Genomic DNA, 12150 nt, shown 5'->3' with positions numbered 1-12150 from the left:
TGTCCACACTCTACATGAAAGGGCCTCTTAAAGAGTGACAGGGCAGTGTTCTAAAGACCAGATTTTAATTGCACCAGGTAACCAAATTGTCTGAATTCACAGCTGAACACAGGACAAGGTCAGAATCATATTTCTTATGCCATTTAGAAAGGTGACAAGTGAAGGGCTGGCCAAAATCTTACACCCAGCTTACCTAAGAGTAGAGACTGTCCCTAATGCTTACCCCAGTTCCCCAGTTCCCCCTATTGAACACCATTAGGTTCAATTGTAAAAGCCCATTTCTCACTTCCTTCATGTTAATTAACTGATCACTAATTTTACCAATGAGAAGCCATTTTTATTATTTATCATTATGACTTTTATCATTTTGTTAATTAGCCAAGCTTCTGCTGTTGACTCCAGATAAAGACAGTTAAAGCACTTGGGGTGACCACCTAAGTAAATTTTTTCATGGTGAACAAATGGAAGCAACAGAAGCAGCTCAGACTTTTGAAAAGTGATGAAAAGGGCCCATGACGCCCTGCTCCTTGAAAATGAAGAAGAGGGTTACTTAGCCCTGCAGGGTTCTTTTCTTTGCATGTTCTTACCAACTCTCAGGGGAGATTCAGTCTACTAGCTGGCTTCCCTGCGTGGACCTCAGTCTGTGGCATGTAACTGGTAGTAATCTACCTTCTGGGTTCTCTTACAACCTCCTTAGCTATGTAGATGATTTCAGGCCCAAGGGGGAAGATATCAGATGAGCCAGAACATTTTGATTCTACTGACCGAGGTTCCTCACCTCCCTCCCTTTGTTTCTGATAAACACATATGTTAAGATCAGCTGAAGAGTCGTCTGTGATAATTGCCTTGAATCCTCACTCACTCATCTGAGTTTCTGTCTTCTGTAGCCTCTTAGCCATGTTGTAGGTGAAGGTCTCAAGTTATTTGCACCACTAGGAATCTTTTGTGTTATCGTGACTGATATGTGTCCTCAGAGTTGTATCAGTATTTTCCCCTACACACACACATGCACATACATGCACCACACAATATGCACATTCTATAAGACAGAGCCTCTATTTTTGGTGTCTGCTTAGCCGTCCAGTTTCCCACTGGGATTAGTTGTTTTCTCCGAGTTTCAGACAACTTGGAGATCCTGCCTAACTTTGGTTGCTCTTCCTTGTCAGACTGGAACTTACCCTCAGTACGGTACAACCAATCACTGGCTCTCAGGGAATTCATCACCCTAAACTATGCTTGACAGGACAGAAGCACCATCATCTCGGACAAACACTGCCACTTTAAGTTCCAGCTCCCTGTCTAGCCTCATGCATTTCAAGAAAATCACTTGTCTTCTCATTACAAGCAGCCAGAAAGAGCAGACAGTAAAATTCAGATAAGACAGGCAAAGAGGGAAGTGGGAGGAAAGTCTCTTGGGTAACTGCCAAACTTCACCCTCATACAATGGGCCCCAGTAAAACAGTGGGCCTTAATAATCACATTCTTTTCCTTTCAGGTGCACTAAGACAGGGAGGCTAAAGGCAGATTGGGGGGATATGCCTGCAGCTGCAGAAGGATGTATGGGAACAGACACACAACTCTCCCTCCCAGATAAGCACAACAAAGAGACACAGAAGCAGTCCAAGCCTCTGATAAACTCTCCCACCCTGAATCTTTAAAAACTCTTAGTCTGCAAGAGAGTGCGGCTTCTGACCTAACTCGGTCAGAAGTCCCTCCCAGGTTTAAAATAAACCTGTTAACTGTTGAGCCACCCTTCGTGTTTCTCTCCTCTTTCTTTAATTCTTACAATGCCTTCCTGATGGCTGACTGCCAGGAAACCCTTGGATACAATACTCAGCCTGAAGCTGCTGACTCCCCTGGGTGTTGCCCTCCTGGCTACCCATGGAAGAGCAAGCCCTAATCCTCAGCTAAGCCTAATTCCCCCAGCTCTAATCCTACCTGGCTATGGTTTATTTTCTTTCCCTACCATCTGGGCAGTTATGTTGGCCCATGGACTTTGACTCATAGTATTATCATAGCATAGAGCTAATTTTATAGGTATTTATTTCCATGGTAAACAAGTTATTCACATTGTCTGTCATTCCCACTAAGCCTGCTAGGGACAGCCCAAAGGAGCAGCTCTAAGTGAGGATACTTTGTCCTGTATGAACGTGTCCCTAGAGCAGATTGGTTCATGGTTGACACCTAACAAAAAGACAGCCAATTGATAGGTTGGTCAACAACTTTTCTCATAACCTGACGCACACATAAAAGCTGGGTTAAAAGCCATTTCTTCCTTGGAAATTTAACCAAAGAAAGGTCAAGAAAAAAAAAGACTTGGTAGGATGCTTTGAAATGAAAAGATAAGAATTGGAGCTACAATAGGTTGTAAGAAGCCCCAGTTGCAAAATATTGAAACTATAAGCAAGCTGTAGTGATGGTGGAGAGAAGAGTTTCAGGCCAAGGGAAAGAAGCAGCTCAGGGGAGACTGAGCTAGGCCAGTGGACACGGCCCCCTAACTCCTGCCACAGAACCCTGGAGTCTCCTGGAGCCAGAGCAGCTCGTCAGTCCCAGAGCAGTGAGGCCTATTCCTTCCAATGCCTCTTCCTGCCTTCCGTGGAAGACCAACTCCATTAATGTTCCACATTTATCTCCCTCCTGAGCTAACCTAGCTGAGTCTGCTCCTTACAACCAAGAAAACCCACCCACTTTACTGGATTCTTTCTGTGTGCAGAGATGGTGGCATACATCTTTGTAGCTTTTTGCCTCTAATATAATGCATCGTAAGGGTAAGTGATGAGTTCTCAGTAAATAAATGTTGAATAAATGAATTTTTGAAAGCCCAAAGGAACAGACAAGTTCATACACTTACTGTTACATTATAAAGTCTTCAGTTTGGCTTTCTCAAAGTTGAACAAAAGATGGCTACATTCCTAGCGTCCCCCCCCCCACCCAGTCCATGAGTTTAGAGATAGACTGCAAATTTTAAACAATACAAATCTATAACCAGATTCAAAATCTCCCTCAAGAGGATAAACTCTCTACTTCTATTCTCAATCCTGTTTGAACTGATCAGCACACACACACACACACTCAAAATTATTTTAATATATGGATAGTCCTCAGTGTTTTTGTTTGTTTGTTTGTTTTTTGAGATAGAGTCTGGCTCTGTCACCTAGGCTGGAGTGCAGTGGTGCAATCTCGGCTCACTGCGAGCTCTGCCTCCCAGGTTCACACCATTCTCCTGCCTCAGCTGGGACTACAGGCGCCCGCCACCACGCCCAGCTAATTTTTTTGTATTTTTAGTACAGAGGGGGTTTCACTGTGTCAGCGAGGATGGTCTCTCGATCTCCTGACCTCGTGATCTGCCTGCCTCAGCCTCCCAAAGTGCTGGGATTACAGGCGTGAGCCACCACACCAGGCCATCCTCAGTGTTTTTAATACCTGAGTTTGTGGTTCTGTGTCCGGAATTGGTGGGTTCTTGGTCTCACTGACTTCAAGAATGAAGCCACGGACCCTCGCGGTGAGTGTTACAGCTCTTAAGGTGGCGCGTCTGGAGTTTGTTCCTTCTGATGTTCGGATGTGTTCGGAGTTTCTTCCTTCTGGTGGGGTTCGTGGTCTTCCCAGCTCAGGAGTGAAGCTGCAGACCTTCATGGTGAGTGTTACGGCTCTTAAGGCGGCGCGTCTGGAGTTGTTCGTTCCTCCTGGTGGACTCGTGGTCTCGCTGGCTTCAGGAGTGAAGCTGCAGACCTTCCCGGTGAGTGTTACAGCTCATAAAGGCAGTGTGGACCCAAAGAGTGAGCAGTAGCAAGATTCATTGCAAAGAGCGAAAGAACAAAGCTTCCACAGTGTGGAAGGGGACCGAGTGGGTTGCCACCACTGGCTCCAGCAGCCAGCCTTTATTCTCTTATCTGGCCCCACTCATATCCTGCTGATTGGTCCATTTTACAGAGAGGAGAGTGGTCTGTTATGACAGGGTGTTGATTGGTGCGTTTACAATCCCTGAGCTAGACACAAAGGTTCTCCATGTCCCCACTAGATTAGCTAGATACACAGTGTCAACACAAAGGTTCTCCAAGTCCCCACCAGAGTAGCTAGATACAGAGTGTGGATTGGTGCATTCACAAACCCTGAGCTAGACACAGGGTGCTGATTGGTGTGTTTACAAACCTTGAGCTAGATACAGAGTGCCCATTGGTGTATTTACAATCCCTTAGCTAGACATAAAGGTTCTCCAAGCCCCCACCAGACTCAGGAGCCCAGCTGGCTTCACCCACTGGATCCCACACCTGGGCTGCACGTGGAGCTGCCTGCCAGTCCCGGGCGGTGCGCCCGCACTCCTCAGCCCTTGGGTGGTCGATGGGACTGGGCGCCGGTGGAGCAGGGGGCTGCGCTCCTCGGGGAGGCTCGGGCCGCACAGGAGCCCATTGGGGAGGGAGACGAGGCTCAGGCATGGCGAGCTGCAGGTCCCCAGCCCTGCCCTGCAGGAAGGCAGCTAAGGCCCGGCCGGAGATTGAGCACAGCAGCTGCTGGCCCAGGTACTAAGCCCCTCACTGCCCGGGGCTGTGGGGCCAGCCGTCCGCTCCGAGTGCGCGGTCCGCTCCGAGTGCGCGGTCCGCTCCAAGTGCGCGGTCCGCTGAGCCCACGCCCACCGGGAACTCGCGCTGGCCCGCAAGCACCGCGCGCAGCCCCGGTTCCCGCCCGCGCCTCTCCCTTCATACCTCCCCGCAAGCTGAGGGAGCCAGCTCCCGCCTTGGCCAGCCCAGCAAAGGGCTCCCACAGTGCAGCGGCGGGCTGAAGTGCTCCTCAAGTGCCCCCGAAGTGGGAGCCCAGGCAGAGGAGGCGCCGAGCAAGCGAGGGCTGTGAGGACTGTGAGATCCATATCTAAACCCACATACAAAGGAGATTTCCAACAGACAAGAGACCTAAAGGTAAAAGATAAGATCATAAAGCTAACAGGAGAAAAGCATGGCAACCTGGAAGGGGTAAAGAAATCCTTAAACAAGACTTCGAAAGTGCAAGCCACGAGGCAAATTGATAGATCGGATTACACCAAAATTAAGGATTTCTGTGAACAAGTGACTGCCAGCACGCTGTCACCTCTCAGTTCTAATTGTCTGATTGAGCTAAAAATTAACCAGAACTGGTTTGAGAATCTTCCTGCTTGGAAGCAGAATTTTCCTGCTTGGAAGTTATTTCATCAATTCGTTCTTTTAAAACACTGTAAAAAAGTAACTTATTACAAGGAAGTAGTAACCTTTTCTTCCAAAGATATACAAGGTTATGAAGATAACTTTTGAACTTGGAGTTACTGAAAATTATTTACCATCAGAGGAATATGTACTGGTACTAAGAACAATGATAAAAGCCACGGCCCCTACTCTGGCAGCTGCTGGGCTGGTGGCAGAAGTTGTCTCATCTGCTTTTCCCCACCATTCTGGGAGCACTAGTAGCTTTGACTACACACAGCTGTCAGGAGAGGGAGAGTTCAGCCTAGACCAGGGGTTGGTCCACAAACCTTTACTGCAAAGGGCTGAACAGTAAATATTTCAGGTTTTGTGGGCCCCATAGTCTCCACTGCAAGTACTGCACTGTGCTATGGTCGCACAAAAGCAGTCACATAGACAATATGTGAAGGAATGAGTATAACTATGTTCCAGTAAAATTTACAGGTGTAGAAATTTGAATTTTATATAATTTTCATGTGTCTCAAACTGTTATTATTCTTTTCAGCCATTTAAAAATGTAAAAACCTTCCTTGCCTTGTGAGCTGTATCAAATCAGAGGATGAGAACATGGACGCAGGTTTGGGGTCCCTGCTTCCTACCCTAGCTGAGTGCTGGGGGAACAGGCTGTAGAATAGATGCCTCAGGTCAACATGGAGGGCTCCCAGGGTGGAAAGACTAGGGTCTCCCTTCCCAAGGGGAGTTCTGGAGTGACTGTGAGCCCTAGTGAAGCTTTATGTCCCCCATGGTACCAGAGCAGCGGAGCAATAGTGGCCAAGGGGCCTGGACAGGACACCCTGGAGCCAGCTCTGTGACAGGCCCCTACAAATGATAAGGGCAAAGAGTCAAAGTTCCTGAGCCTCCATTTCAAAGGAGAGAAGAAGATGATGATGGCTGGCCGGCAAATTCAGAGAAGGCTGGGATGGAAGGTGGGATCTGCCTGGACTCTACAGCCAGAGGCCATTACAAGATGGGGTCCCCTTGGCCCACACAGCAGGGGCAGCAGCTGATGCCCAAAGACTGCATGGTTTGGAGGAGGCTCTCCTCAGAGGAGAAGTGGCCTGCTTCCACTCCTCTGGGTTCCCTAGAGGTGGTGAGGGGTAGGAGAGAGGGTCTCATTGTCTGTTTGTGCTAGAGGTACAGGGAGGGTTGTACACAGAAAACACTCCAAACTCCTCCAATGCCAGAACTAAAATGGAGTGCATCCTCGAAGCAGTATCTACCTTTTGTTAGAGAACATTTTAGTCCATAAACAAGGGATGTTTAAAAGCCACGCAAGGCTAGATGTTTAAGACCAGCCTGGGCAACATAGCAAGACCCCATCTCCTAAAATAAAAGCCACACCCATCTCTTCCCACTGGACCAGGGGTCTTCCCAGACCAGCTGCAGGATGCCTGACCTCCCGAGGGGCTGCACATTCTGTTAGAGACAGGGCGTCACCAGGCAACAGCAGGAAACCCAGCCAGCCTCTGTGCTCTGGGCACTTCATGGGTGGCAATGACTTTACTCTGCAGAGAGGTGGCCACACTGAAGTGCTCCCCATTCTCAGGTCAGCTTCCACGACCTAGAAGAGCTCTGTGAGTAGGGCTGTGGTCTCAGGAGGATTATTCCAGAATCCCCTCAAAGTATTTGTTTAAGTTTAGAAACAGTGAGGCCTGGAAATGATAAAATCGTCCACATTTGTCTGCCATTAATTCACTTTTATGAGAAGCAAAGCCTTTGGTTTTTTAAGCTTCAATTTCTTTCTTTCTTTCTTTCTTTCTTTTTTTAATTTATTTTTTTGAGACAGAGTCTCGCTCTGTCACCCAGACTGGAGTGCAGTGGCACGATCTCGGCTCACTGCATTCTCCGCCTCCTGGGTTCAAGCCATTTTCTTGCCTCAGCCTCTCAAAGTTCTGGGATTACAGGTATGAGCCACCATGCCTGGCCTATGCCTCAATTTCTTCCTGCCTCACTATAGTTACGTCATATTTATTTAATTCTCTAAGTCCCTCCTCAACAGATTTTATTCTACTACTGAAATCCAGTCTGCAGAAACTAAAAGTTGTATAGTGGATATGAAATTTATATAACCACCATAGTTCAGTATCTCAGGGGTAAAAATAAAATGTGACGATTTATTTCCACAAAACTGAACCTATCAATTCAAGATAACTTTTGCTTTAAAACTCACGACTCCTTGAATCAATAGTCAATTTCTGGATCTTTCCCCTCCTCCTAGGTCATCTTCTCCCTGAAGGCTGTCGCAGTTCCTGTGCAGAGAGAGAGGGCACTGCAGCACCTAGGCGCTGGTAAGAGGGAGTTTCTGGCTCACACTATTCTCTGCCTTCCATTGGCATTGACTCAGCCGAAACTTGGCACATCTTGTCCTCTTAGTCATGCGCTGGCATCTACCACTTGTGCCCAAATCCACCATGGCCTCGCGTCACCAGGCCCACATATTCCCAGGTTCCTTTCGCTCTGTAAGCCTGTGGTGCTTGAGCACGCTTGGGCACGCTTGGCTGCTTTTTCTTCCCCCTGCTGGGTATTGGGAGGGCTTCTGAGACACTGGCTTCCTTGGCCTCTCACCCAGTCCTTGCCAGATGGGGGCTTCTCTTATATGCCTGCAGAGCCTCTGGTTCACACCCAGGGAAGCGAAGCATAGTTCTCTCTGCACCCAGTTCTTCTTTGACTAAAATGGGCTTTTATTGCCCAGCCTCCAAACTCAAGCAAGGCCAATGGTAAGGACAGGACTTGGGACCCTCTCCAAGACATTCATTGATATCTATTTTAATCTCTTCTCACAATTCCCTCCCCTCAGACATGCCAGGTCTTCGATGACATGACTTAAATTATAAAGATGTCAAACATCCCCAAATTAACTTATAAATCTAGTGCAATCCCAGTTAAAATCCTAGCTGTAATTTTTTTATAGGTACTTGATATACTTATTCTAAAATGTATGGGGGTTCTCACTGTGGTAGCACCTATACTAAAATTGGAATGATACAGAGAAGATTAGCATGGCCTCTGTGCAAAAACGGCTTGCAAATTTGTGAAGCATTCCGTATTTTAAAAATAAATAAATAAAATGTATAGGAAAAAATAAGTTCCACAGGGAGCTAAACCAAATGGTAGAATAAAGAGGGGAAATTGCCTACCAGATAGCAAGACACCCTACAAAGTTGTTTTGAATGTGGGAGTGGAGTGGAATAGACGGTTCACAGGTAGCTTTGCATTTACGTGTGAATTTCATACAATGTGGAGTTGGCTCCACAGTTTAATTAGAGGGTGGATGGATTGTTTAGTAGATGGTGATGGAAAAATAGGCAGAGAAAGATAGAGAAAATTAAAGTAGGATCCATATCTAAACCCACATACAAAGGAGATTTCCAACAGACAAGAGACCTAAAGGTAAAAGATAAGATCATAAAGTTAACAGGAGAAAAGCATTGCAACCTGGAAGGAGTAAAGAAATCCTTAAACAAGACTTCGAAAGTGCAAGCCACAAGGCAAATTGATAGATCGGATTACACCAAAATTAAGGATTTCTGTGAACAAGTGACATCGCAGTTGAACTGAAGAGATGATGACAGATTGGGAAGAGATTATGAGGTCTAAAAGTGACAAAGGGCATGAATATCTAGAATATACAAAGAACTCCTGATAGTACCCCAGAAGAAAAATGGGTGACATATTCAGGCAATTTACAATCACTCAAGGCTGTGTAAGGCTGTAAGGCTATTATACAGCTATTAACCTAGAGAATTTAGAGAGCTTCAGAATGCCAATGCTGGCAGAGGTGTGGGAATAACATTTTCCTGCTGCTGGTGGGAGCACAGGTTGGAGAATGATCTGGCACCAGCTAATCAAATTAAGTGTCTGCTCAGGGGCATAGGTCCCTTAGAAATTCTCACACAGGTCCATTAAAGGGGTATGTAGAAGCAGGGGTCAATCCAGGATTTGTGGGGCTTGAACTTTATATAATTTGGGGAACTCTGTTATGATATTGTGATATAATCAATAATACATATTTGGTCTCTGCCACTGGTTCCTGACACCTGGCTCCTAAAACCTTTGGAATCTCTAAAGGGATAAGTGTCTTTTTGTAAGCAAATGAGATGACTGGTGGCTGGGAGCTCCTAGATAGCTTTGGGATGGAAGCTGGTAACCAAAAGTCCAAGGCATGATTAGGGAATTGGGACTTTCAGCTCCAGTCCCCAATGTCCAGGTTGGGGAGAGGGACTGAAGGTTCAGGTGATCACTGATGGCCAATGATTTAATCAGTTATATCTATATAATGACTCCTCCATGAAAAAAACAAACAAACAGAAGGACAGGGCTTGGATGAGCTTTTGGATTACAAAACATGTGGAGGTACCTGGAGGGCATGCTCAGAAAGGGCATGGGAACTTTGTGCCCCCTCCCACATACCTTGCCCTGTGTGTCTCTTCCATCTGGTTATTCATCTGTATCCTTCGTGATATCCTTTATAATAAATGGATAAACATAAGTAAAGTGTTTCCCTGAATTCTGTTTGCCACTCTGGCAAATAAATCAAACCCAAGGAGGGAGTTGTGGGAACCCCAATTTATAGCTGGTGGTCAGAAGCATAGGTCACAACCTGGGGCTTGTGATGTGCATCTGAAGTTGGGGGTAGGGGCAAACTTGTGGGACTGAGCCCTTAACCAGTGGGATCTGATACTATCATCAGGTAGATAGTGTCAGAATTAAACTGAATTAGAGGACACCCAGCTGGTGTCTGCTGGAGAATTGCTTGGTATGTGGGGAAATATCTCATCAAAGAAACGTTCTATGTTGTGAAAGCATAGGAGGAGAAAAACAGTTTGGCTCTTTTTCCCCTCAGACCTGTTTAAGAAAAAGAACACAAATTATGAATACACAATTAGGTATGGAGCTTTGGAAGAAGCTTGTACAAGTGAGGAGCCCCAAAGCTGAAGCTTTATCAGCCTCTCTGTGGATTAGCCTCCATTTATGGGGAGGTGCTCGGCAATGTTGTATGCAGAGTGAGGAGATGAAAGCTTTTAAGCCTGTTTGGTTATCACACCTCTTGGGCTCATTGGGATAGATAATTGATGATACTATCTCAGCATTCTCTTTAATACTAAAACATATACCTAAACTTAAAAAAAAGTCCTCAAATAATGGGCACCCAGGTGGCTAAACTGGCTCAAATAATCTCCCATCACTAAGGCTAAGGGCTGCTGGGTGTAAACATTCCAGGCCCATAGAGATAAGGTTAGGAAGTCCTCACGCCTCTGGCAAGGCAAGATCATTCAGTTATACCTGTTGAGAGAAAATATTTTGCAATACTTCCCAGTTTGTTTATTTATTTTTAGACATGCCTGTCTACTAAGGAGAGTGTTTGAAAAAAGAAGCTCCATGAAATCTTCTGGATGTGCTGGGGCTTGCTCCACTCTGTGAACTGTGCCCCCAGGGCATGTGCTGAGTTCACCTGCCCCAGCCAGTTTTTTGGGAGGGGATCTCCAACCTATTTCTAATGAGAGGCAGTGAAAGCTGGAAACACTGGGCTTCCCTATGAAGTAAGGGACTCAGAGAAGAGGAAGAAGCTAAAGGAGCATCAGTCTCTCCTGAGTGGAGCTAGCTCTAGAGATGGCTACTGTAGGGGATCAGAATATGCCACCCTAAAATTTGTACTTTGGCGTAAGGATTATTTGAAGCTGAAGACAATTGAAAACAGTGAACACCAAAAAAACACTCTCCTCTCCTTCCCCCACCATTTGCCTAGAAGTAGGTTTAGATGCTTGATCACCAGACTTTTTTTTTTTTCCTTTAGCCCAGTGACAGCATGAGGGGAATCTATACCACGAACCTTACTAAGACAATCCTGACTTTCTATTAGTTTCCCTCATATATTTATCTTCCCACAGTTTTCTGCCCTTGTGTCTTAATCTGTTTCCTGCTGCTATAACAGAAGCCACAGATTGCATAATTTATAAAGAAAAGAGATTTATTTGGCCCATAGTTCTGGAGGCTGAGAAGTCCAAGGGCATGGCACCTGCATCTGTCAAGGCTCATTCCATGGTTAAAGAGAGGAAGGTGGAAGTGAGTCCATGAAACAGAAACAGAGGAAATCTGGCCAAACTCTTCCTTTTTATCAGGAACCCACTCTCAATAACTAACCTACTCTGTGATAACAGCATTAATCCATTCATGAGGGCCAAACTTTCATGACTTAATCACTCCTTAAAAGCTCCACCTCCTGCAATAAATTATTTTTAGAGATGGGGTCTTACTATGTTGCCTAGGCTGGTCTTGAACTCCTGGGCTCAAGTGATCCTCCCACCTCAGCCTCTCAAAGTGCTGGGATTACAGGCATGAGCCACCATGCTTGGCCCTGCAATAAATTTCAACGTGAATCTTGGAAAGGACATTGAAACCATAGCACCTTGGAAGGCTGAAATCCTTTCCTTTGTCTCATCACTTCTCTACAAATTTATTATTCTTTGTTAAGATGTTATATAAGCCCCAACCTCTAACCATCCCTTTGACTTGCTCATCTCTGAGTTTTTCTCTTTGTGCATTGCATATGTTAATCAACTCTGTTTTTCTCTTGTTTTTTAGACTGCCTTTTGTCAGTCTCATTTGCAGACCCCCAGCTGGAGAACCCAGGAGGAAGAAGAAAAAAGTTTTTTCCTCCTCTACACTCCCCATGCATGACTAAAGAGTAGGAGGAGTCAGCAAGGTATGTGACCCCAACTGCAGAGCAGAAACAGCAATGATCAAACAGGGACCAAGCTACATTTGTGCAGCTATGGTCAGTGTGTATCTGGCTTGTTTGACGCCCAGAATGAATTCATTTTTATCAATCTTCATCTATACAACAAAATTATCTTCAGTAATAATCATAAAAATGGAATAGATAATAACAATGTCCAGGAAAAAAACAGTCAGTAAATTTTAAAAATTGAACTTCATATATACT

The 12150-nt window shown here is 45.6% G+C and overlaps 1 non-coding gene across 1 annotated transcript; it reads left to right on the top strand.

Annotated features, from left to right (window-relative positions):
* The first annotated feature begins 8151 nt into the window (after window positions 1–8151).
* On the top strand, window positions 8152–8258 carry LOC115834516. The gene has a single exon (XR_004029463.1). It is a non-coding gene; the product is annotated as a U6 spliceosomal RNA (small nuclear RNA).
* Window positions 8259–12150: the final 3892 nt, after the last annotated feature.

This window comes from Nomascus leucogenys, chromosome 3, assembly GCF_006542625.1.
Source record: "Nomascus leucogenys isolate Asia chromosome 3, Asia_NLE_v1, whole genome shotgun sequence".
NCBI classification, from domain to species: domain Eukaryota; kingdom Metazoa; phylum Chordata; class Mammalia; order Primates; family Hylobatidae; genus Nomascus; species Nomascus leucogenys.
The sequence above is the reverse complement of the archived record's forward strand: the minus strand, read 5'-3'. Positions and strand labels throughout refer to the sequence as shown.